General features: G+C 37.4%; 1 long non-coding RNA gene across 2 annotated transcripts in view; it reads right to left on the bottom strand.

Annotated features, from left to right (window-relative positions):
- Window positions 1-4,051: 4,051 nt before the first annotated feature.
- LOC111926885 (uncharacterized) overlaps window positions 4,052-22,244 on the bottom strand; it is a 68,431-nt gene continuing 50,238 nt past the window's right edge. The window contains exon 3 of one of the 2 annotated variants that reach the window (XR_015284520.1): window positions 4,052-4,111. This is a non-coding gene — a long non-coding RNA (uncharacterized LOC111926885). Of the gene's footprint in view, window positions 4,112-14,429; window positions 14,536-22,244 lie in introns of those variants that run through there. The other variant, XR_015284521.1, reaches the window with a different exon arrangement.

Below are 22,244 nucleotides of genomic sequence, written 5' to 3'. Positions count from 1 at the left end.
CTACAGGTGATATGGTTGAACATGTTATCATTGGTCTTAACTAGCTTAACTAGGCTCCTGTCATAGACATTATTTCAAAGAGGTCCAGCTGAAATGTACATGCAAGGCACCATCCAGATCTACTTTAGAAAGTTCATCTTTTGTTAGTTGTGACTAGTGAGCCATTATAGAGACACAAAGGGGATTTCTGATCATGATTTAATTTATAGTTGATGAAAAATGGCACAAGCTCAATGTTAGAACAAAAAATAATCAGTCTCAGCACAGGCGTTTTCCTTTTCACTGGTGTAATTTTGCTAATTAGAACTGGGCTGCAGAACTGGGTAGATCCTTTTACATACACAAATATTTTGGTCATAGGTAGTGACCAGATGATCCTAAATAGGGTAGAAAACAATGTGAATTTATTGTATATTTATTTAAAGTGTTTATGACATATTCATTTAAAAAACAGGGTGAACTGACTGTATCTAGCCACATGGGTCTGAACTTGTTTGCCTTATCTCTAAGCTGAAGTTCACACGCTTACCTAATTAAATCTATAGCTGACCTAAAAATGACTAAAGATGTTATTGCAGATTCACCCCATGTTTAGAGGGCTAACTCAGAAAAGCACACTAGTTGAAGTCAATTAAGCTGTATGATATTTCAAAGTGTTCCTGCCTAGAAAATGCCAAATTAAAATAAACTTTTGAACATTGTTTTCAGACACTATTGCACGATAGTTATTCTTCCACCATGCTTTTTCTCTTTGTAATGTTTTCTGACATGATCTCACAAATATTTCTTGGATTTGCTGCAGTCAAACCAGAGTTGGAAAACAGGAACTCAGATTTACCTGTGGAGAACCAAATCTCACTGTTAGGGAAATAAAGTGAGAAGTCAATGTGTGACAGAAGGAGGAGACCAGGGCTGAGTTTCTGATTTGCACTCTTGATGTTGCATTGTCCAAACAGCCAAAAAGTCACAGAAGTAGAACTCAATTTTGCCTACTTTAGCCATCTAAAATCTAAGGCTGATCTCATCTTTCTGGGCTTTATGGATTACCAACAAGGAGAAGCAACACCCTCAGAGAACAATTAACCTCCTCATAAGAGGCAAACCTGAGCTGGGTTTGCTTTTGGAAGTCGATTAATTTTTCCCTGATGGTTCTAAAGTACCATACCTCACTGGTTTGACTTAGACATTCAACATGTAGACATCCTGCCTGAAAAGTTCATCAGAAGTAGTTTTACTGTACATGACATTGACATATATATATATATACATATATATATAATCACATACCACTGTGAAGATATATATTCCACACACACACACACACACATATATATTTATATATATTCTGAGTGTATATATATATTCTGAGTGTATATATATATATTCTGAGTGTATATATATATATATATATATTCTGAATTCAATTTTGGAGAACAAGAAAGACATTGAGATGTTGGAGAGAGAGTCCAGAGAAGGGATACAGAGCTGGTGAAGGGTGTGGAACACAAGTCTGTTGAGGAACAGCTGTGGGAGCTGGGGTTGTTTAGCCTGGAGAAAAGAGGCTCAGGGGACACCTAATCACTCTCTAGAACTACCTCCTGCAACTAACTCCTCTGTAAGGAGGTTGTAGCAAAGTGGAGGTTTGTCTCTTCTCCAAAGTAACAAGAAACAAGATAAGAGAAAATGGTCTCAAGGTGCACTAGGGGAGATTTAGACTGGATATTAGGACAAAAACTGTTTTTGGAAGGGGTTATCAAACATCAGGCTGCTCAGGGAAGTGGTTGAGTCACCATCCCTGGATGTGTTTAAAAGATTAAAAGATGTGTAGATGTGGCACTTAGAGACATGGGTTAGTAGTGGTGGACTTGACAGTGTTAGGTTTATGGTTGGACTGGCCAATACTTCAGGTCTTTTACAGCATAAAGGATTTTATGAATTTTATAATTTTTGGCCCCTGTGGCATCTGTACATGCTGTATTTTAGACTACATCAGCTTTAGGAACAAGGAACCTAAAGTCTAAAGTAGTAAGCTTAGTGAATCAGTGGCTCTCCAGTCCCTTGAATGAGTGGCAGAGCACAGTTAGTTCCTCTTACAACAGGGAGAGAGCAGTCTTGGGCTGCAGCTGTTCCTCAAATTGTGTTCAGACATTGCACTGGCAGGCCCATGCATTAGCCATACCAGGAAGCACAGCATCAACTGTACAGCACCAGTGCTTGAACCAATGATCCAGACACCCGCAATTTTATGGTATATAGGCTGTGTTGTTTTCCAGAAAGGCCCTGTTGTATGTAGGCTCTGCTGTATTCCAGTAGCTTGGAATTTCCTGAAATTTTGAAGGTCTAAACATCTCACAAGAGAGATTAAGGAAAAAGTGTCCTTAATCTTCTTTCACAAGACTGAGGTTAGACACTTCTTTTGTATTCTCCAGCTGCAGATAAAAGAGCTGTTAAGTCCCCAGATCCTCAGCCAAGCTTTAACTATTTTAGCTATGCTCATTTCTGATTCTCTAATGGGGTTTGATTTCTCAGTGGAGAACAAGAATAATTGATTGCACTCCTCAAAGTATAAACTGCTGAAACTCTCTCCTGTTTTTTCAAACCATCAGTATTTCACAGTGGCTGCTCTGGCCCTTTCAGAGAAGAAGGGAACACTCTGCTTTGTGGTCACCTGGCAGTTCTTACTTTGGCTCTTCTCTTTCAGTATCATGATGCTTTGGCTCTGCAAAGTAGCCCAGCTGTAGATTCTGGCTACTGAATACTGATGATCACTCAGTAGCTGTGTGATCACCTCCCTCTCGCATCTTTCTTTTGCAAGCTCCTCTCTGCTCATACAAATATTAATTTTCAATACCCAGAGCTCTTGTTTAACACTGCTTATTTCCAATTTCAAATTTATTTGTCTCCTTATTTTTCTCTTTCACCTTCTCAAGGATGATCTTATTCCCCCTGCCCTAAATACTTCTCTAAGTCTTGCTTCTCCTGATTTTATTCTGAAGCAGTATAATTTTTAATTTGGCTAATTTTATTCTAGGGTTGCAAAGTAGAAGGTTCTTTACTGCTGTCTCTATTCTCATCCTACCTTTACAGGGCTTTTGATGCTGCTGAATAATTAATATTTGCTAAAGTCCACATTGGTAATGCTGAAAAAAGGTTAAAATATGTTAATAAACCTGGGAAAAGTACAGAGGAAAGCATACTAAAATGAGCTATGCTAAAATGCCATTCATATATCATGAAGTAGTCTCCTAAAGAAAGTAGATATAAATGGAGATAGATACATAAAACTGTCAGTTTTATGCCTAAATAGTCTGTGATTGTGGTCTCTCATTCATTCCAGTTTAAAAATATGTTATAAGTTTTCTTAGAAGGTGTAAAAAGATTACAGATTATTTTTGAATGCTGTTTTTTATTAGATCTACTGATTTATAGCTAAATGAACAGGATTATAATCTTCTGTAGGAATAAAATTAAATTTTTATTCTGTATGCTGGTGATGCAGATGGTGATATCATCTACCACTAATTTGGTAATTAAGAGTTTTACACTGTTAACCCAGGACTTTCTATCCCTGTAAAACCATTTTTTTCTATGTAAAACTATTTCTTTCCATTTCCAATTCAGGCACAGTTTGCTAAGGTACTGCCAGAATCCGTGGTCTCTGTGACTGATTAAATGAGCTTCCTAAATATAATTTAGGGCATTAATGATAAATGAGTGCTATTTCTATCTGCTCCTTCAGAAGTTTAAGTTTTTTTTTAAACAACTAAGGTGCCAAAAAGGTCTACCTGGATCCTCTTAGGATCAAGATATTTAGAGAAAAGTCTCTAAATCGCCAAGAGAGTTTTTCATTTCTAATGTTGCACATATCCTAATTACCTTCCCTGAGTCTTTTTAAACTAATTTCTCTCTAAAAGACAGGCTCTTTCTCAGAACATTTCAATATGAATAGGCAGCTATCAAGCAGCATCTGTGCTATATCAAAAGTTATATCCTTTGTAATTTTTCAAGTGCTATGATTTTTTTTAGGCAGTCCTTAATCACAGGTTCTCACCTGGATTAGCAGGCATTATGGCATGGATTTGGGATTGTGCTGGTCCCTTGTAGAGTTTCACTGTGAAATGAGAATAGTGAGAAACATGTCATTTTCTACAAAGATATCATTTAAGGATATTGTTTGACAGCTCCTTCTGTGGAAAATCTCTTTAGCTTTAGCGTCCCATTTACCAAAAGCATCTTCTCAGCCAGTAACAATTTGACTAACACCTACTTTTTAATTAAATGTTGTAGCATTTAGGAAGATGCATGCTAATCTGGGCCCCAGATCTGCAGCCCTCAGCTTTACAAGATGCTGCTCCAGCAGGGGCCGTAAAGCTCTCGATAAGAGGGGTAAGGAGCAAGGTGCAGGTCCCACAGCGATAACCTCCTGACTCCAACATTATAGGTCTTTCTGCTGGAATTGAGTTCTACATCTTCCTCGATTGGTTATTGTCACAAATGAGTAATGGATGCACCCTGCCTGCGTCCCCAGGTACAGGAGCCAGTCCATCAGGCCATCGGGAAGCGCAGCTGCTGGCCGTGGGGGCAGGCAGATAACAGGCAGACCCCGGGAGGGATGTTAAAGGCACCGACAGCACCGGGACAGCGGCCGAGTGGCTGCCCCTCCTCGGGTACCCACCCGCCTGTGACCGCCCCATCCCCTGCTCCATGTAGGCATTAATCAACCTGCTCCCTGGGACCGTGGAGGGGAACAGATAAAGTGCAGCAAACAAATCAAGAGCAGGGAGGCGGCTGGAAAACGCACAGTGTTCAGGCCATGCTCAGTTAATTTTGGTCTATTATTCCGGGGGGGAGCGTGTTCAGGATGCCTTGTTCACACCGGGAATTACTGTTAGAAATGTACATACACACATGCATATGTATATCTATATATACACACTAAAATATAGTATATACTTACCATGTATTATAGTATTATATTTCTTCTTATTAATTATTATTACATGAGAAGATATAATAATACATAACATATATATATATATATATAAATTAAACTTTGCAAAATTGTCTAGCTACCTGCTGAGCTGCAAAATGCACTTGTCTTTTTTTTTTTTTCCTCCTGTCAGTGATGATAGCAAAACAAGTAAGTGGTATTTTAGTAAACCTGTCAGGGAATCGACTCATGCTGACTGAGAAGTGAGTAAGTAGGTAAATAAGACTTGTGTTTTAATTTATTAAGCATGTTGCTTTGAAAGTGGTGTGATTTGCATTACTATCACTTGCATAAACGCTTGACTGGAGGTTTCCTAGAGCATACATGATAAAGAGGGTTTTTGTTTAACATATCAGGTAAATTTGAAGGTCAGCTCAGTTTCTAAATGCATCTAACCTAGACAAATGATCCACATGTCCCTCCAGAGGAGGACATTTGTAGTATTACCCCACTTAGCATAATAGTAACTTTATCTGTAATTCAGGAAATTCCATTTTGTTGTCATGTTATTTGGTGGAATAATAACAATTTGTAATGAAAAGCTCCAGAAATATCCTTCCAAACTGAATTATTAGAACCCACATTGAGGACAGATTTTCTAAAGTACTTAACTTCTGATTAACCAAATCAGTAGATGCTGGTACAGTTTCCAAGACTGGCTGGAAGCCAGTGTCACAGAGAAAAGCAGTAAATAGAACCTGTGCTGTACTGAGCTCCTTTAATATCTAGTCATAACTATTACTGTGACTATATTTGTAACTATATATGCAATTCTATATTTCTGTAGGATTTGATTCATCCCATTTGGCAATGCCCAGATTTAATAGAAAGTCTTGTACTTTGTCACACAAGAAAACAGATACATTGTATCACAGAAAACACATCTGGTATTCCTCTGGATGAAAATGGCAGAAAGATTTTTTGAATACAAGGAGGAAACTCCCAAATTTTCAGGGCTGTATACATCACAGATTTAGGAGCTATATATTCTGTGGGGGAGAAAGGCTAGTGAGAGAGAAGGTGGAATGACAACCAGAAATTGCAAAAGTTACATAGTAGAAAAATATTGGTATTAGAAATTTCAGAATCACAAAATAGTTTATTTATGTCTTTTTTCTTTCTGTGGTGGCTCAGAGAAATTCTGCACTTAGATATTTCCTTGAAGCATTGTTTCAGAATAGCTAAATGAAAATAAAGTAATTTTCAAAGCTCCATAGCTCTTTCAAAGCAGAGTAATTCAGGGTGGAGCTCTCATGATCATATACATCAAGTTCTGTGCAATTTTCACTCATGAAAGTCTTTGTTCAGTGCATTTTAATTCATCTGCTCTTTGACTATTTAGACTGTTATTTTCTATGCCATATTTTTGCCTGAAACAGAACTGGTTTAGAAAAAAATAATTGGAAAATATTGCTCAGCATTTTTGTGACTAGGTTTGATGATAAAAAAGTAGTATTTTGCTAGAAACAATATATTTTCAACCTTGTATTTAAAAGGTCAAGCATCTCAGAAAAGAGAGATGCTGCTGAAACTACAAATAATATTTTTCACCATCCCTATTCAAACCTACCCAGTCTCAGCCAAATTATAAATCCATGGCTTGCATTCTTTTCACTTGCTTGGTAGAGATTGGTTTGGCCTCACAGAATTGCTGGGAAAGGGGACTGATGTTTGAAGTCAGCACCAAGGGTCTAGATCCTCCTCCTCCTCCTCACTGAGAACCTATAGGAGGCATAGAGAGAAGCTTTGTCCCCCCAGCGCTCTCTAAGCCTTTAACAAAGCTTTTCCATTTTATCAGCCAAGGAACCACAGAGAAGCTTGCTCACATTTGTTTTCATCCTTTTTCCTAGTGACACCAAGACTGCAAGAAAAGAAGGAGCAGTTTATCTAGGAACATGAGTGAGGAGAAGGTAGTAGTCCACAGTGCCAGGTGGAATTTTAGAAGAGAGGCTGGATATAGGCTGTAGGAAGGCAGAAAAACAGGATGAATACACAGCAAGGGAAACCAACATACCAGAGGCCAAGAATATAAACCCCCATTACCTTGAGTTTCCACCTTGGAGTGTCAAGTGCAAACATTAACAGATACACCATGGTGACAATGGGTATGGATCGTACTGAGTTAATGGACTATCTCACCTTCTAAACTTTTCTTTCTTAAGCACCTGGGTGCATCAAGCCTCAGGCATGCTGAGGTGAGCAAACTGAAACAAGCACTGACACTTAGTCCCAGAGGTGTCCATCTCCCCATTGGTCCACCTGCAGTGACTGTGCTTCTTTTCAAGGTGAAAAAATGAGAATTCCAGAATAAAGTATGTTCTCAGATGTGGTTGGTATCTCCATGGCAGCAGCGGAGAGAAAACCCAGTGTGCTACTCATCTGTACCTTCGCACTGGAACAATATGAATTCTTTCTCACCATCCCTTGAGTCATTTCCTGCCCATGTCCCTTCCCACTTCTGCATCATGAGACAGAGGATCTCTGTGAATAGCACCTTCCTGCAGGGAACATTCGTGTTTTGAACACCAGCTGTTGTTGGGCATTAAAAAGTCTGGCTGGTCCAAGCTTGGTAAAGTAGACTCGAAATTTGTGTATCAAATTTAGCCTAACTCAAATTTTCAGCTGTTTACTCTTTTCAGGATGCTGCTGGGTGTCCTTCACTCTGGCCCTTGTCCCCAGTAAGTCACAATACTGGGGAAAATAAGATCAAGGCTGTTAAGGATATAGGCTTGGGGCTTGATCTGGCTCCCAGGGGATCCACAGGAATAGTACTTTAAAATTACTAGGCTGGTGGTCAAAGTACAGGAGGAAAAAGAGCATGACAAATTATTTAGAGGGACACCTACTATTTTTAAAGAGTAGTTAAGCACATTTAAGACAAAAGATATTACAATAGACCATGGTTAAGGGAAATAAATAAAGAAAAGAACCAATCGTGTCATATCCAGCTTTATTTTCTAGGAGCTGTATGATCATACTGAGATTGATCCAAAACTTTCTGAGGGTGTTTCCCTTAATGCAGCTATTTTTTAGTCCGTGTTTTAAACAAAAAAAACAAACACCCCAGCACCACCCCCACACCCCACCCCTCCAAAACAAATTCATCTAAAATCAATCCAGTGAACTGAGTCTTTGGAAAAGAAACTCCAGAAAAGCAGCACTAGGCCTTTAAAAACTTGAACTACTTTCCATCTTTTCCACATAGTGGGAGCTGACCATTTCCTGGACCTAAGACTTGATTTGTGGCGAAGGCTTAGATTCATTAGAATATGTTACCTTTCAAACAGAGGGGAAAACAATCACAAGGGGAAAACACAGAATGAACCCTGTTTTGCAAGAATTTTTGCCAATCACACCACCTTCCTCATTGGAAAGGTATTAACAGATGAAATGTTGTTTTCTGCAGAAGGCTGCAGAAATTATTTTTTCTCAGCATATGGAATTTTGTTCTGTGTATTGTCTCTTCAAAGTGTGTTTGCTTTAGTGTTTGACATACGCGAAATTCAGCCTTGGTGGTTATATTACAATCTTAAAATAATAATAATGTTTACCCCTACCATGAATTCACTTTTTAGAGTTTGCAATTGCCTGGGTACTAACCTCTCTGCTGTGCTTGAAGTGCAGCCCCAAAGAAAGTTCTTGTTAGAATTTAAGATGTGAAGATCCATTTCTGCCTAACAATCTCCTACTCCTGCATTCCCTGAAGTGTATCCCATCTGCTTTTGGGAGCTCTCATTGCAATATGCAGTGATTGCAGGATAAGCACACCATTTTCCTGTCAATACTTTCCTATTAGCCTCCTGGATCCATACATCATCGTCTTGCTGGCCTGCAGTTTGCTTATCTTTGTCTCTGAGGCTGCCTTTGATTTATCTAACACCCAGGTTAATGAGGCATGGAGCCCAGGGTGGCTCCAAGGATAATGCACTCCTGTATAAAAATGCTTAAGGAAGGATCAAGTGATAATCCATTCCAGACTAAAAGGCCTAGCTCTTCAACAAATGTTGTATTTCTTAATCACTAAGCTAAGACTATAATAGCTCCCTGTTAAGCTACTGCCATCAGTAAAACTAAACCCGCTAACTATATGAATTTACAAAAGAACTGAAAATTAGATTTTAATTTGTGTTCCAAAAAATACAAAAAAAAAAAGTTCATTTCTTAGGAATAGTTATCACCATTATTTGACAGTGTTCTTATGCAAAAATAAGTTAGCTTTAATATTTAATTTACAGTAATAGTTTTATATTCCCTCACTGGGACCTATGTTTTTCTAAAGACAAAAATAACAGAAGCTAGAATGTTACTGTGGCAAGGATAAATCAAACTAGCTATTTCAATAATGGAGGTAATTACAAAGTGTATATATCTGAGATGTACTGAGTGGTTAGGGGTTGTTTAATTAACATAAAAATTTCAATATCATCAGCAAGAGTGTTGGTATCACAAAAGCATTGTTAAAAATGCATCTTAAAATAGTTATGCCTTTCTCTCTTCCTAGCTTGTACATAAGACTAATATACATTAACTTCCTATTTCTGCTAATTACCAACTTACACAGAAACACTTTAATGAAAGCAAGGTAAAGATCCAAATAAACTTTCAAAGCTTTATTATCTGTTTATTTTAAAACGCTCTACTGCATATTACTTTGATGTCTGTTTTGGCTTCCATTTTTGGTTGTTGTTTTGTTTTGTTATGCTTGGTTGACCTTCATATTACAAATCTGCTGCAGGCTCCTGAAATATGTGTAACGTATAGCCATTTAGAAGATGACATAGCACCAAATAATGGGATCATTCCTATGGGATGACATGCTCATGTTTTGAAGCAAAAGCCACACACAAGGAAGGCGTTCACCAATTGGCCCTCCATAGCCCCCAAGGACTTGACCCAGGTAATAAGTCCTTTACTGGTCACTAACCTACATTATTGAGATTTAGTTTGGATTTTGATGACATGACATTGTAAAGGGTTGTTATTGAGATGCAAATGATCTTCCATTGGGTTATTTAAGACACGTGAAGGACCTAGTTTAGAATGAAAATTGGTTATTGATTATTCCGACAATTAACCAAATAAATTTTAGCACTTATATTAACATTTTTAGAAGCCTTAAATTATTTTTTGTTCAAACTGACCTAAGCAGCTAGATTGATTACTTAGCAATCTTTAATATGTTTATAAAAAGGAAAACAAAAAGGTAAACAAATATTGTTGTGTTCTTTGTGTAATTCTGTTTTAAGTCTATTTTTTTCTCTTATATCTACTAGAGATCAGTAATATGCGATGTAGTTGCCTATACAGTTGTGCTCCATAATGGTCTAGCATTAAAGACAAGCTTTGAGCACATACAAAAGTCATCATCTTTGTTCCATCTTCTTTTTATGAAACTTCTATCATTAGATTAACATAATTTGTCAGTTTCAGAGTTCATTTTCTCTACTCCCATTTTTTCATAAGAACTTTGATTCTCCTGATGTAAAACATCCTGAGATAGGGGCCAGTCCTTTCAGATGCCTGTTATTATTTGTAAGCACCTTGTAATGGTATTGATAGCACAATTGTATGAACAAAAAACATTTCCCCATCTCACTTAAAAGTGGAGAGTGTATTACTTTAACCCTAGATATTTTAACTGGAGAATGGGTTTCTTGCATTTTTCAGATGGAGTAGTGCTGGGAAGGCTTTAGAGGCTGTTACACCCGACACAAGGTCACATGGCATGTGCCATTACGTATCTGGTTTAGTGGCAAAAATCAGAGAATATATCATATGAATATATAACTAACTCAGCTTAGTCTTGTCTCTTTCTGTGCTGTGAGATCCAGCAAATGAAAGACATTAGGCACTAAAGAGAGACGCATGCTTTCTTTTTATAATTTCACTGTTGGCGTCCCAGTGATACTTTTATATATAAAATATTTAGGTGGGGAAATGGCACAAGCAGCTTGACTGGACTGCTAGAACTCATTACTTAATGTGCTGTCTGTAGATGGTACTACTGAACTCAGTGAAACTAATACTGTGGTCATGTGCTCTCTTTTGTGTTGCTGTATCGTCTCAGGATCCTCCACACCTCAGATAATATTACATGGAAAATAAGCTGCCTCCCCACTGCAGTTTGAACGAGGCTTTCAGAAAACTCTTCCACACAGAGACACTTCAGTTTAAAAGTCCCTTTCAAAATTAGCAGCTAATAGCAGAGGGTTGGCATTTTCCAACATTGACTTTCCTTAATGAATTCTCTCTGTCTTATTACACACTTTTTTCCTGCTCTCTCAGTTCTGCTGGTCAGATACAGGCAAAGTACCCACAAATTAAAATTAGTTTTATGTCCTCTTTTGGTCCCTGTCATCATTTCAATGTCAATGTTGTATCATCAGAAATTATACTCAGCTACTACTCTTTGACATGACAGACTGCATTACCTCTGATCATAGTGGAGAATTTCATGAATGTGTATTTACAACAGCTTTCACATCAGTGTCTACACCCACTAAACATATAATGCCAACTTGGGCATTTTTGGTTCATTTGGTTTTATGTTGGCTGACCACTTGCATTAGAGATAAGCAGCAAGTCCTAGCATATGACTCTTTTAAGCTTTTCTAGCATAGGGGTTAAATATTAGTTTCCAGTCTTAGTATTTTGATACACAGAGAAAATGTAATGGTGCCAATAGATGTTAAAACACAACAATAATCAAAATACAAGCATGGAAACTTTGCCTTTGTTGTATTTGAAGAGTATTTGTCTTTTAGATCTAAAAAAGGAAGATATATCTGCCAAAACATACTAACAGATATTTACCATTAAAAAGGCTTTAAAGAATAAGATATACAGCTATAGCTGCCATGAAATAAAGTAATGAAAAGAAAACAAATATCTTCTGTTTTCACTATTGATTTCTTCAGATGTTCTCTTTCATATAGAACTCTTCTAGTATATCTTCTGAACAGCAACAGAGCTGTGTTCTGATTTAGTTTCCATCCAGCTACTGGTGAGTTTTTCAATAAACCAGCTGGGTGAGAAGCAATCACCTGTATGGTGAGTGCAGACAGACATCCAGCTTAAGAGGTGAATGATCCTTTGGAAGTGACTATTTTTGTCCATTAATTCACAGGACTATGTACTCCCAGGTACTGATGTAAAGGTGAGATTTCTGTGTCTTTCAGATGATCTTCCCAGCAAGCCCATCACTGCTTTACTTATAGAGGTCTCAGCTCAAGTGTCTGTGGCAAGTGCAACTAGGGCAGTATTCTGAAGAAATAATATCTTGAAACCAAATGCAGTTAATCAAGAAAAGAACATAAAAGGTGTCTAAACCAATTCTATAACACATCCAGAAAGACAGCAGCCACTTAAATTCACCAACCTTGTTTCCCTTATGTCATTGTACCTGGGGTCACATTTCATAAGCGAGGATCACTTTAAGGGCATTTTTTTTTCCAGTGGGGGTTTTCTCCTGATTTAGGAGGAAACCTTTACATTTCTCTAGACAGATTTCCTAATGGGGCCAGGAGAAGCAGCTAGGCAGCACAGCTAGGCAGCACAGCATCCCAGCTCCATCAGGCTCCCTTTCTTTCCAGACATGCATTACCAGCACCAGCAGAACCACATAACCTGTCTTCAAAAACACACTCCAGTGTGTTTACTGACCTCCGATTGCAAGCAAAGATTATTCCCCTCAGATATTCCCATAATGGGGTTGTGTATGATTTGCTGTTTGCATATAGAAATGTGTGAAGCTGGAAATAGGAATATGCTCATGCACTTTGGTGGCACTGGAGACAGGGTGCTGTGGAACAGCACATAGATGAGCACATAGTATGAAACACAAGTTTGTGTCCATCTTCCTGTTGAGATACCAACCTGTGGACTGTGAGGGCAACATTATCTGTGTCCCTTTCTTGAAATAACATGTGCTAAACAAAACAATTGCACCTGCAAATATCACCTGATACAACAGTTTTAAGAGAGATCGGTGTATCTTGCATTAATAATAAATGTGAAGTAAAGCCTGATATTTTATTTTATAAAGATAAAACACAAGACTGTATACTCAAGAAACATTCATAATAAATGTCAGTTTTAGGGGAAAAAAAAGCTGTAATATTGTTTAAAGTATTAAAGGCGTGTTTTGCTTTAGGAATTGCAAAAAAAATTTCTAACCACTTTTGATCCGTGGTTGTTCCTATGGACATTCTTAGCTTAAAATCTAGCAAATCTATAGAATTCACAGCATGCTTTACTATTTACAAATATGATTGGTAGGATGTGGATAACTGGCTGTCATGACTGAAGACATTCAGGAAAGTGTCTGAGGAGAAAGGTTGTGGAATAGATCTATTCCTATATATCTAACCCTGGCTTCTTGTGGGCAGTGGCTCAGGTGGCTACGCAGGCAGGTAATTAATATACGTGCATGATACACCTCTCCTCTCTTACCTATCCTTAAAGCAAGAGGTGCTGTCATCATTGTTTACATTGCTGTGCTCTGTTGTGCTTTGTGCACAACACAGTCACAAAACCTCACCAGATTTCTTTTGCAAATATAACTGTGCAGGTTTAGATAAAATATTGCTAGTGAGTAATTGTACATTTGTGTATCCATTCCACACAGTGTGCAAGCAGATGAGATTCTTCATGCAAAGCAGTGAAATGCAGTGCACAATCAAGTATTTAATTAGAATTTGGCCTAAATTAAATACACTGAAAATAACAGACAAATCCTTACAAGAAGAGAGTCTATCTAGCAGTAATCTAATACAACTTCTTGTAGCTCTTATTGCTCCATTTATAAAGTAGTTTGGAAGCAAGGGCACCACTTGGAAAAGGAGAAAGTAATTTAAGAAGTCCAGATCTTTAGTAGGCCATTTCAAAGAGAAATTGCTTGGTTCCCTAGGCAGTTCAAGTCCTGCTTTTAGGGAAAAGTGCTGAACTCTGTTCTGCCAACTGTCATACATTTGGATTACCTCTGATACTCTATTGCTTGGCTTAGTGAGCTCCTAGGCAGACACAGTCAAATGCTAAGTGTCAACCATGCAGGAGTAAAGGCTGAAGAATTGCACTTTCTTCACTAGCTAGTAAAGCCCATGGGATCATGGAAGAGGAACAGGAAACAATCTGTGCACCATAGCCTTACTTGGGTCAGTCTTTTTCTTGTCTAACAACACAGCAAGCAGTACTGTGGTGAGAAAAGGGTTAAAGACATGTTTTTTTTTGGTTTTTTTGTTTTTTTTTTTTTTTGTTAATGTGAATAGATACATTTGCTGACATCTACAGCTGAGCTCTGTGAAGGGAAGTGTGAGTCTAAATGATGGGATTTGGATGTGCACACAGATTTTGTGGTAGCTCAACAGTTTCTGAAGTGAGGGTACAGGGTTTTGGTGAATTCTTCCTTGGAAAACACAGTAACTTTCTTTTCTTGTCTCACCTTTCCTGTTTTCCGCTTCTCTGGTTTGGCCCTTCTTTAGCCACAGTTATCTGCACCTTAAGTATAGAAGGGTGGAAGCTACTGTGTTAAAGCCTGAGTTCTCCACCTACACAGAAAGATATATAAATCTAAATTACTGAAAATACTCTTTAGCCAAAAACATAAAGTCACACAATAGATGAAATCCTGAAACCTTTACTCAGTCCTTTCTCAAAAGCAACCAGTATGCAAGTCATCAAGAAATTTCAGTGAGGTATGACTTACATTTGTTTTGTTTGAGCGAGACAAGGCGGAAGAGATAGTGGGAAGAGAAAAGCTAGGTCACTTTTCTCATTCCTCTTTAATCAGTTAAACCTGACAAATAAACTGAACAGCTGAACCAAAAGAGTTCCAAAGCACTTTCATGGCAATGAAAACAACTGTTTTTCACAAATGGTGATGTTTGAAATTATTTTTAATTTTCTAGTGAAAACAAAAAATGAACATAGGCACTTTTGTTAAATGAAAGTTATATACAAGACCTTCAGGTGATTGGTCATAAAATACATTTGTACTTCCTCATAATTTTTTCTTTCTCCCTCTTTGACAAAATCAAGAGCAAGAAAGAGTGATGAGATTTCAGGGATGAGGAGGGAATGAGAACAAAAAGCAAAAGATCTTTTACAGTTTGTTCATTAAAAATATTTTCACAACATTTTTGGCTGAATGCAATTTGAGTGCATTTTTTATTTACTAGTTAGATGGAATCCCTTCCCAGAAGGGATTCCTTCAGTCTTAAGGACTGAAATGGAAAATGTGTAGTCAAAGCACTAGGGAAGCTTTTTTCTTCTGTTGAATACACTGTGCCCCTGTGTGCCAATGGTAGACCCAATGTGTACGAAATAGGGTTTTCTAAGCTGACAAAAGCACATTGATGTGGCTTGCTGTTACCCTGGTTCTGAATCTCTCTCTCTTTAGACACCAGGCAGCTTCTAAGGGTTTCTTGTCTTCAGCTCTGCCACAGTATGGAACTGTATCAACTCAGCTGCTGTAAATCAGAGCACTAAACCTCTGTTGTGTCATCAGACTCTGTTGATTCAAAGACTGACTGTGTCATGGAGTTATGCTGGGCAACTCTGTTAGCTTGGTGCACAGGGGTCTGAGCAATCAGGTGAAAATACCATTGTAGAAAACATTGGGTTCAGCAGTCATAAATGTGTATTATGGTGTGAAAGCAAAGCAATTCCCTGATTCTGATAAATTTGATCTCTCCTTCTCCAATGTCAGGAAAAAAGAAAATTCAATTTTCCCCCAGTTTGAGAGTGCCTGGCTTTCTTGAAACCACAGAATTTGATAAGCACACATTTGAATTTTTTTGAAAGCAGCTCTGCTAAACTATTCTTTATTTTATTTTCCCTTTTCCCTTTTTATATAGCAGAGCATCACTAAATGGGTGTTCTCTTCCTTTTTCCCTTCTGATCCTTTTCTCCACTTCCTTTATAAGACCTTAGAACAAGTATTTTAAAGGTGATAATAGTCTGGTTTTAATTATTAAGAACAACAAAAATAGGACACATCAAATTTATCTTTTTTAGGATGTTTCTAACTGATTTAAGCATTATTTCTTTCAGCTAAAAGTAGATCTATATAGCAAAATATTTAAGCAGTCAGAGCTGTTTTTTTGGTTTTTTTTCCCTAGGAGCTATTTGAACTAAAATGTTAAGATCCACGGTAGGCATAATGTAAAATAACAAAATCTGTGTCTAGATTAAATGGGCTGCATCCTGGCAAGTTTTATAGTTAGAACAGGTTAGGAGCTGGAGTCATGATGCAGAAACTATTATGCAGGCTAGCATAATGCAAAGGATGTTATCTGTAGCACTGTATTATCTTCATATTCCCACCAGTTAAGTTATCCATCTGATTAGTCTGAAGATGCCACATTACCCAGAAATGACAAATATACATTAAAATGGGGAAAGCTGTGGGCGTGATTGAACTGTGATAGCATATGGTTTGTACAGTCATTGGCCTCCTAAGAACTTACCTTCCAGCTGGGATCTGTGTAACATAAGAAACAAGGATATCACATTTCCCCCTCTCTGCTTCTGGCAGGTGTGTGCTAGAGACTGACTGCTAAATACTTTGTAATTAGTATGCCTTGGAGCAGTGGCTGTCATCTTACATCTGTAACTGGAGTGAGGGCACTGTTAGCATGACTGTGTTCATTTCTTTAGTGTCCCAAGCCTATAGACCTATACAAGGCAGCCTGAAGGATCAGTGTTTGATGCATGAACCATAGGCAGACCTCAGAAATGTATCTAATTATACCAGTATCTGACTTCACTATTGTAGCAAGATGTATTATTCATAGGTAAAGATGAACTGCTATTCAGGGATAGAAAATCTTGTATATTCTGCCAGTTCTAAAGTTCAGTGTCTAATTGAAGATTAAATAGTTTGAGACAATCAATAGCTGTATTTTAGATTTTCAAAACTATTCCTGCACATGAACCATTGTCATATTTCCCAGGGTACATTAAATTGTTGGTATCATCTTTCAGAGTGGGTGGGAAAGAGAGAGAAAGGCAAATTTTCTGCTAAGGTATAAAGTCAAACAATTTTCTGAAATGTGTAGGAGTAAAAACATTTGAAATGTTTACAGGTAAACATTTCAGCTGGATCCTCGGCTTCTTTTATTTTTCTTTTTTTTTTCTTTTTCTTTTTTTTCTTTTTATGTGTGTGTTGCTCATAGTTTTAGTTTATTAAAAAAGACCATTGTCCCTTGTGGTGGGAGGACAACTCAAAGCCACAATAACTGCTTTTGGCAAATTGATAGGCTTTATTTTCTCTCAGTTAATTCACAGTACCTATTTTTAAACCACCTGTACCAATCAGAAGTTATATGCCACAAATACATATGAGCACTTAGCAGCCATCCCTCATGCAAAATCCAGAGGACAAAACCAAGTGTTTTTCAGAATATTTGAAGGACTCGCCTAATGGTTTGTAAAATTTAATCGCTTTGTTTAGACTTAAAAACGCCTCAATTTGATATCTAACTTGGATAAGATTTTTTTGTTTTTGTTTTTTTTTTTTTTAACAGGTAGGCTAAGTTTCCATTAGGTGTATCAGTTTGCTAGCTATCTCAAATCTGATAACTGGAATAGTGTACATGTAATTCCTGAGCTTTAGTTAGTTGAATAGACCAGGTCTATTCTTTTACTCCAGAACATACTTACCTCTAGCTCTGAGAAATTGGTACACTTCAGTTTACATATAAAGGACTTTGTCCTATGCTTGAAATCTTTTGCAGAAGTCTTTTCCCTATGCTTGCACTTTTATACTTGTCAAACAACTTCTTAAGATTCACCTTGATATACTAAATAAAAGGAGTATCTTGGGTCTCTAGGGCAGGTTTTCCAGGCCCTGGATGTCTGCTGCTGAGACAAGATGAGTGCTTTAACATGGGAGTTGGAAATACTCACCATGTCTCAAGAGGCAGCTTTTATCAAAAAGATTCCTTTAATGGTTCTTAAATGTTTCACATCTCAGAGTTCATTAGCCTTCTTAAGAGGAGCTGGCACATGTGCCTGTATATTTAAAGAATGCTTTGCATTAAATAGTCAATATTTATGTAAATGTCTGAGACAATATCTGATAGCAAATTGACTGTTGGGCTGGTAAAATTGAGGTGGGTGACAGACTATTTTTGAAGTTCCAAAAGAAACATCTAGTAAACACAATAAATGATAAAATAGTTCCAATAAATCTCTGAATGTGGTGTGCAATATCCTTCAAAAAATTATGGATTGGATATTTCCATATTCCATATGGCATATGGAATAGGGAAAGATAAAAGCAAACAGGGTTTTAGCCACCGCAATTTTACTGTACAGCTGCTTGAAGATATTTTTTGTAGAAGAAAGACAGTATCTCTCCTCCAGGCTGGACTGAATTTACTAATCAAAGGTCTGGCTTAGGGAAGTATTCCCACAAGTTTGTGGGAGAGGTGAAGAGCCAAAGGAGGAACCTGCCCCAAAGCTTCTCTGCATTGCCCTGTCAGGAACCTTGTCTGTCTGTACTGGCTATAGAAATAAGCTATGGAGATGCATCTGCTCTGAATAATCATAAAGAAAAGAATAATCTTTTTATTCATTAGTGACTAGGCTGGTGATTGACCACCAGTCTATGTAAAGGACATTACAGAGTTGTGCTGCCTGAGGCTACACTAAAAGACACTGCATCCACTAGACTGAATCCCTCTCATATTTTCTTCCTAGCTGAGTTGTCAAGGTGCTGTTTCAGCCTGGATTCATCCCAGGTTTTTTAGGGGGGAAGCTATGCTCCCCTCTAGTCATCCCTCTGTACTTCATGGTAGGAGGCAGACAGTGCTGGAGGGGACACAGAACTTGTCTGTCCCAGGAGAATGGGGTGACTTGATTCTATCTGTCTCTCTATTCTATCCTTTCCAACTAAGTGAGGATCCTGCTCTGAAACACCTTCTTAAGGAGATCACTCTGGCAAAGTAGCATCAAAACAGCTGATAGAACATGGAATAGCAAACACTGAAGTGCTTATAATTTTCAGAATCACATTTCCACTCAAGTACTGACACTTTCACTGTTTGCATATCTGATCCCCAAATTAACCCTATCATTTAGCTGGGGGAAAAAAATAAAAATCATGCATGGGATACACAAGCCCTTAAAGAAAAATGTCTTATGCAGCAAAGTTTGTTGATGGTATCATGGCCATGTTCACCAAGCAACATTTTTATCTGGGAGATAAATGATAATACGTGGCAAGTTCATATTAGTTATTCTTTCATTTCTTCTTTCTTTCATTTCTTGCTATTATTTTCTTTCTTTGCTTGTAGCTCCTGCTTTAAAACTGTTTTTAATTCCTGACACTTTGTGCTCATGGGAGTCCCTGCATTTTGAGAATACTTGACATTCAGGAAAATACACTTTATATGTTAAAAATCAATGGTGACACAATATTTACAGCCCAAAGGCCAAACATTTGTGCTTCTTTATAGATAGTAAGTGCTTGGAGACCAGCTTTGTACTGCTAAGCTATAGACATCAAAGAATAATAATACCACAGTCTTAAACTCAATGTCTTGAGTGGGTTCCAGCACAGTTAAGAGAGGGACTAGCTGTTTTTAATGGATTTTCTTAATACAGAGATGGATATAAACTTTATTATTTTTTTCCTGAACTGTGAACCAACTCTCTTTGTCTAAGAGGTCATCAGTTCTCTGCTAAAATATTCATATAAAATCTAAAATTATAGGACAATACTTTCGCCTTCTTATGAAAAGGATGGATTCTCAAAAAAGGGTATTTTTGTTGAAGTCTCAGTTAATTCCTTGAAAAAAAATCCTCTTGAAAAAAAAGGTAATAATGTGATAATGCTTCCTCTTTTTCCCACTGTTTATATAATAAATATGTAACATTTCTCAAACCTTGATTTTTGAGCTGAAATAAAAGTTATTTTAGAGATTCAGCTTTTCTAACACAGGAGGTAGTTTGTCATTTTAGAGCTTTTTATGAAGATTTGTTTTATATTACAGGCAAGATTTGCAATGTTTTCAATTGGCATATTTTACTCTAATAGGCTTAATTTTGGTGCATGAGACATAAACACTGCAAGGCATTTATGACATCATTAGAAACTGCACTATGTACCTAGGGAACGCAGTGTCATTTGGTTTGTACATTTGACCCCGGCTTGTTATTAGGTGCACTTTACTAAATCAGCAGAAGGAGATAGGTCACTAACGACTATTACCAAGCTAATAATAATTATAAGGGGAAAAAACTGTTATTTATGTTCCAGACATTGTTCCATATATGCTGTTCCTGAGACACTGAATTGTGATTTGCATTGCTAGGAATGAACTTTCTTTGACCTGAACCTTTCATTTGACATAAGTTAGACTTTTCTGACAGTTACATACCATCCTTTCTATAGGTGAAATTATTGTATTTAAATGTTTTAATGGATTTTTGAATTATTTTGATTTTTTGATATCTCTAGAATCAAATAAAAATAGAGGAGAATTAGAAATAATACACATAAAAAACCCATCTTGATAAATAATAGGGGTGTCCAACAGAATTTAGACCATATTTTGAACCATTGAAAAGCTGTGTTAATCCTGAGCAATACACATCAAAGAAGTTTATCTATCATCATCTCCCTCTCACTCTGAACATTATACTCCATGTGTGTAAGCATATGAGGAAATGCAATGACCTCAGCAGGGCTTGTGCTTAAGGTCAGGTTCTCTGACCTGTGCAACTAGAGGCTGTTTTACTGATTGTGATGGTCTCAATAAACCTGATTACCCTGAATTGTGTGAAAGGAAATAGATTGGACAGGTTTGTACTTTGGTACATACAAAGTTGTTTCATTCTACCTTGTGGTACTATTAAGTCAATGAAAGCACATCTTTTCTGAAAGGGATTTGCAATATGGACTTTCTTGTTAATTTTTCTGTATCTGGAAATATTTAAACTTTCAGTCAGAGGTCAATCCTTCAGGTTCGTGACATAAGTGAAGCAGAAAGTTTATGTTTGCTTTATACAACAATGTGAGTTTCTATTTGCTCAGTAGCAAAGAGTAGGTTTAAAAGAGAGAAAAGAGGTGCTTATTAGCTGTGGAACTACTCAGTGAATGTTGTATAAATATAATTTGTTTAAAAAAATGCATGAAAGAATGGGAAAAAAATCTACCCCGGGCCATCAGAAAGACCTCCATTAAGAAATCCAGTGGTGACTGAGACACTGTTCTGGAGAAGTTCTACCAGCTATTGATCCTGTCATAACATGGTTATCCACTTCTTAGATCACCACTACTGGCCATCTTGGAAAACAAGATATTGGGCTAAGTGGGAGTTTTGATCCAGCAGATGCTGCAATTCTCTTGTTCTTATGATTATTTGTGTCATAAAATAAAACCTTACAAAGCCATTTATTTCTATAAATTTTCAAATTTCCATTGTGTTGACTTCTTCCTTCTGTCTTTCCCCACATCCCCTGAATTTCTTTGAAGGCCCCAGTGCCTTTCATTCTGGTGTAACACCACATGCAAGTGTATATTTCTGAATATATCACGCTGGTTTCTCATGGCTTGTCTTCTCTAGGAAAAAAGCAGACAAGCAGGGCTTTTCCCACATGTTTATAGTTGTGAAAGTCCAATGACAATGAATGAGATTTCAGAGAACAGCAGTGTTTCTGTTGCCATACCAAGAAAAAAGGATGTATTCTCAGCATGTTAGTGAATATGTGGTAAAATCCTAGGGAGACAAAGGCAAATCTCAGCAGAATCGAAGTAAAAACTGTTTATCTATTCCTGCTTAATACTTTTCATGCTTGCACATTTTCAATCCAGAGGTGACTGTGGATTTCACAACATTTCAATGGGAATATGATGAGAAGACAGAGGAATGCAGTCCCCAGTATACAGATAAGGGATCTTGGCATAGCTGTGACTTACCATGCTGGATATAAAAGATAATGCAGATAAAGAATCATAATGCACAACACAGGTTGATGGTGACTAGGGAGGGGAAAAGAGAAATGCCAGAACTGACTGAAATTTCACTTCATTTACACAGCAAAACTCCACAGACAAGTATAATTTTTTGCTTGTTTTGTATCACCATCCTAGATTTGATATTGCTCTCTGTGACAGGTTGCATCATTATAGTGTACCTTTAAAGCTCACATCAGAGGGAACATGTGAAAGGGAAGAGTGTTGTGTTTCACACACACAGCAGATTTTTTTTTTCCATTCTCATGTGTGAAAAATGCATCTTTCTGCTGA

This window comes from Cyanistes caeruleus, chromosome 3, assembly GCF_971803275.1.
Source record: "Cyanistes caeruleus chromosome 3, bCyaCae1.hap1.1, whole genome shotgun sequence".
Classification (NCBI taxonomy): domain Eukaryota; kingdom Metazoa; phylum Chordata; class Aves; order Passeriformes; family Paridae; genus Cyanistes; species Cyanistes caeruleus.
Note: the sequence above shows the minus strand (reverse complement) of the source record. Positions and strands in the feature narration are given on the sequence as shown.